This window comes from Balaenoptera borealis (assembly GCF_965194805.1).
Source record: "Balaenoptera borealis genome assembly, chromosome: 8".
NCBI classification, from domain to species: domain Eukaryota; kingdom Metazoa; phylum Chordata; class Mammalia; order Artiodactyla; family Balaenopteridae; genus Balaenoptera; species Balaenoptera borealis.
Window position 1 is genome coordinate 37,736,893 of NC_138865.1, and position 4,646 is coordinate 37,741,538.

The following is a 4,646-nucleotide window of genomic DNA, read 5'->3' on the forward strand; positions in this document are numbered from 1 at the left end:
CTGATGGTTCACTTTAAATAAGATTTAATGTATTCCCTGAAAGGAAGCTGCAGGTAGCTGTATCTAAGGGCTGACAGAAGAGTTCGGGAGCAAATTGCTGTTTGCTGTCTAAGGCAGCATTCATTCATTCAACACCCTTACTGTGTGCCAGGCACTGCTTTCCAGCTCACAACAGACCAAGGAAGGAGGCTGGCTGGGGCTTTGCCCTCCTGAGCTTCGGTTCTAATGGAGAGGTAGGAGGACAGATGATTGAAATGTAAGCAAAAAGGACACTTCCTGACAGTGATAGGGGCTAAGGAAGCGGAAAATAGGGCAAAGTGATAAAGCAGGGACTGTGAGAGCTCAGATGTACACAGTCAGACAGGTGACCTGTAAGACACGTTGGCAGGGGGATACTGTAGAGCGCAGTCTGCTACTTGGTGCAAGTAAAGGAAACGTTTTTTTTTTTAAGTTTAAAAAAAAAGAGAGGTTCGGGGTATAATAAACAATTCCTGAATACCTAAAATTCACAATGAATAAATGTTAATATATTGTCATTTGGGCTTTGGTTCATTTTTAATGAAAGAAATGAGAATATTACAGCTGAAGTCGGCTCTGTCTCTCTCTTTCTCTTTGGTCTCTCTACTCCAATTCCCTCCCCTTCATCCCTCCCTCCCTGCTGGAGACAATCACTATCATGATCTGGTGTGTTGTTCTTACAATCCACCCATGTTTATATATCAGAATCCATATTTTCTGGATTCTGATATATAAATACACATACAAATATACATAGGTATATATGAGTACATATCTGAGATATATACATATTCAGTAAGGTGGGCAACCACCAAGTTAATATATAACATTAATTAATAAAATTAACAGCATTAATTCATATGTAGAGATAACCAGATGGTAGATATAATGATGATAGCTTCATTTGCAAAGTAGCACAAACATACAAAGTACTCAGCAATAACTTTCTTGAGAAATATAAAGAATTTTTTAAATGCTACTAAGTACCTAAATTAATGAAAATAAATATCAAGTCTTTGGAGAAGAAACTAACATAAAGATATAAATCCTCCCCTCAACTAATCTATTATTTTACTATAATTCTATTAAAAATTCAAAAACATTTTTTGTGGAACTTGACACAAAATCTATATATGATATTAAAAAAATTTAAGAAGCACTAAGCCAAACTTTAAAACCTACAACAAGAAGAAGTATGTCCTATAAGGTGACTAAAATTATTATAAAATTGCAGAATTGGGAACCACATACATTGGCACAGAAATACACAAATAGACATTGTTCTTCATTGTATCTTGACAATTTTTTTTTGAAAGTTTAATTAATTAATTAATTAATTAATTAATTTTTGGCTGTGTTGGGTCTTCGTTTCTGTGCGAGGGCTTTCTCTAGTTGCGGCGAGCAGGGGCCACTCTTCATTGCGGTGCGAGGGCCTCTCACTATGGCGGCCTCTCGTTGCGGAGCACAGGCTCCAGACGCGCAGGCTCAGTAGTTGTGGCTCACGGGCCTAGTTGCTCCGCGGCATGTGGGATCTTCCCAGACCAGGGCTCGAACCCGTGTCCCCTGCATTGGCAGGCAGACGCTCAACCACTGCGCCACCAGGGAAGCCCGAAAATTTTTGTTATGAGAACATTCCTGTATGGTTACTTCTTTAGCCAGTAAATAATTCATTCTCTAATTTGTAATAAATACTTTTTAGAAGGGAAAAAAGCATCTGGCTGATGTCATAAAGTCTCTAAGGCAGGAAGATCCATTGACATCTTCGTCCAAAGAAAAACCATTTTCTGGTGGCTGACCCAAGAAATGCAGGAGAAATTAACTAGCTTCTCTGGGCCATTTGTTACTTTACATGGAACAGCAAGTTGTACATAAAATACTACACTTATAGAATCATATGAGTGTTTAATGTTAGAGTGTGAAGAAACCAGTGATCCTTTAGACCATGTAACTCATTTTACAAAAGAAGAGACTAAAGTCCATGGAACCTAATGGCAACAAAATCACCCAGTGTTTGTCAATATGGTTCTCATGTGCTGTGTAATACCCGGAGCCTGAAGGAAGCTTTAAGGAGCCCCCAGGATGAAATCACAGCAGACATGACTGTGACAGCAAACGCTGCTGAAAACAGATGGAGACCTTGAGACAAAATTCATGAAAGCTGTAGGGTGCCTGGTGCCCATACCTGAAACAGCTGTTATCTGTGTCCCTCGTTTTCCCAACCAACTTCACCCTTGAAAGACAGAAGCAATTCTCTTTTCCAACTGTGATTCTCTCTGGAATGCTCTCAGAGAATTTTTGCTCATTTTCCTTAATTACCATTCTGCTATTTAAAATTAATTGACTCAAATGACAAGTGCTCAGACCAGAAGCCACTATTTGGGTGATTATGCCCCAAGTCTTTATTTGCATATGATTATAATGCAATAAGACTCTGTTCACTTAATGAAATGTGAAAGTTACCATGCAGTTTTTGAAAATATGCTAGAGATTTTTTTTCAAATATTATCTCATGGTATCGACACTAGGAACTAGGTGTTACCATCTCCATATAACAGACGGGGAAGCTGAGGCTCAGGAAAGCAAGTCACTTTCCTAAGGATACAGGGAGAGAGGGCAGAGGCAAAACTCCCATCCAGGTCCAGCAGACTCCAACCCTACGCTTGCCATCTTGCATGATGCCAACGGTCAACTCAATTTACATTGACTCTGGGCTCACTTGGAGAGTTGCAGTACCCTGATGACTTGGAGTTCTGTAAGACTGGGATTCCAAAGAAATATAAGGTGCAATTACCTAGAATTTAGATCAGGTTGTTGTGTGGCCATGTGTCCTAGTGTCGCCAAGCCTCCTGGGTTCACCATTTCACCACGTCTTTGGAGGACGTTGGCAGCGCTTCATTTTGCTTCCACTTAACTTCAAGAAATTCTGCTTACTTCAAGCATTTTTATGTTCCTGGTGATTAAATGGGTGCAGCGTCATGTACAAGAATAAAAAAAATAGCTTGAAAAAATAACGGTAGTGAGATAGTGATATAGATATCTTCTACCCCATACCTTTCATTCACTCGGTCCCTGGCCTCCAGGATCTTTTCATTCCTTTAGTCTATGAAGCTCATCCTTGCCCCAATAGGATCTTTACATTTACAGTTCCTTCTGCCTTGAAATCTGGTGTACTAGTTTTTTTCATGGCTGCCTCTTTCCCTTTAGATCTTGAGTCGAATACTAGCATCTCAGAGAAACCAGCTCTAATCTCCTATCTAACACAGCTTCACAATTATTCTCTATCAAATCCATTAGTTTGATTCTTTCATACCTTTTGTCTCAATCTGAAATTATCCTGTTGATTTATTTTCTTGAGTTTAGAGATTCTTTTTGGTCTTTATTGAATCTCCATCACCCAGAATAGATCCTAGAAAATGGTGGTAGCTCAGTGAAAATGGTGGTAGCTCAGTAAAAATGTATTAAATTACTCATTGAGTGAATGAGCAATCGCCTAATAGAAACAAAGAAAATGACTTGAAAACACTTTTCAGCTACATTTCCCAGAAAGAGATTTAGAAATGAAAATGGGGGGCAGATCATACTTTTATTCGGTTGCAAAGCCTGGTCAATAAATGCTGACTTCAGAGGCCAAAGAAATCTGAGACTTGACTGTCTCTGGGTTTCGCATCCCAGCTCAGAGAACCCCTCTTGTAAGTGTAACGGCCTATTCGGACCCTCTTCACTCTGCTCCTTTGGCATGTGTTCTGGGCCCTGCAAATGTTGCTATTTACTGGGTTTTGTCAAGCCAACACAAAGTAAATATTTTCAGTTTCTGAATGCTGGCAAGAGCAGGGGAGAGATCAAGTGACAGTGCCTGGGAATCAACTCAGCCTGTGCACCAGAGGCTGGGTTCTGTGCTCGCTGGGAGGCCGCGACTTCCTACACACATGGCCAGGGCGGAGTCCCTCCAGCAGCTCTGTGAACGCGGGAGCTTATGCAGCTCTAAGGAAGAAATCAACAACAATAACAAATCAAGTGTCAGGTGCTGTCAAGCCCACGCATTCTCCAAGGCTTGTAAATACCCCCATACAGACAGAGATGCCAGTATTCACAGAAGTATGGAACTGGAGGATGGGTGGGGAAAGATGCCCAGTAAATCAGGAAGAGGAGCAAAAATAGTCCTGTTGGATGATCATTAAAACAAAACCTTGGTAGTTCTGAGCTCAAATGTTTAAAAATCACACTTATTGCAAATAAAAATCTCCGAAAGTTGTTCCTGTTGCTTGTTTTCTCCCTGAAGAGAACAAGAGTCTGGCATCGGATAGAATATTTGAAGAGCCATCTGAAATGAAGTCACACTGAGGCTCAGAGAGTCACATCTCTGTTCTCAAGCAGGGTGGGTGGCATCTAAGCCCTCCCAGATGCTCTTTTCCTCTTGGCCAACAGGAGAGAGAATTAGGGCTTGCCCCAACAGGCCCCAACAAGGCACTTTTATTTAGTTTCTAGCATGATTAATCTAATTTGTTTTAGGTTCTGGGAAACTGGCTATACTACAAGGTAGCTTCCTGGCAACTTTTGAAAATTTACATCCAAAAATTCTTGAGCACATTAGACATTAAGGGACCAATTGTATGTGTTTCAGATCAACA

The 4,646-nt window shown here is 40.5% G+C and overlaps 1 long non-coding RNA gene across 1 annotated transcript; it reads left to right on the forward strand.

The window, feature by feature from the left end:
• The first annotated feature begins 552 nt into the window (after window positions 1–552).
• LOC309633039 lies at window positions 553–1,973 on the forward strand. The gene is made up of 2 exons (XR_014247266.1): window positions 553–1,333; window positions 1,647–1,973. It is a non-coding gene; the product is annotated as an uncharacterized lncRNA (long non-coding RNA).
• The last annotated feature ends 2,673 nt before the right edge of the window (window positions 1,974–4,646 follow it).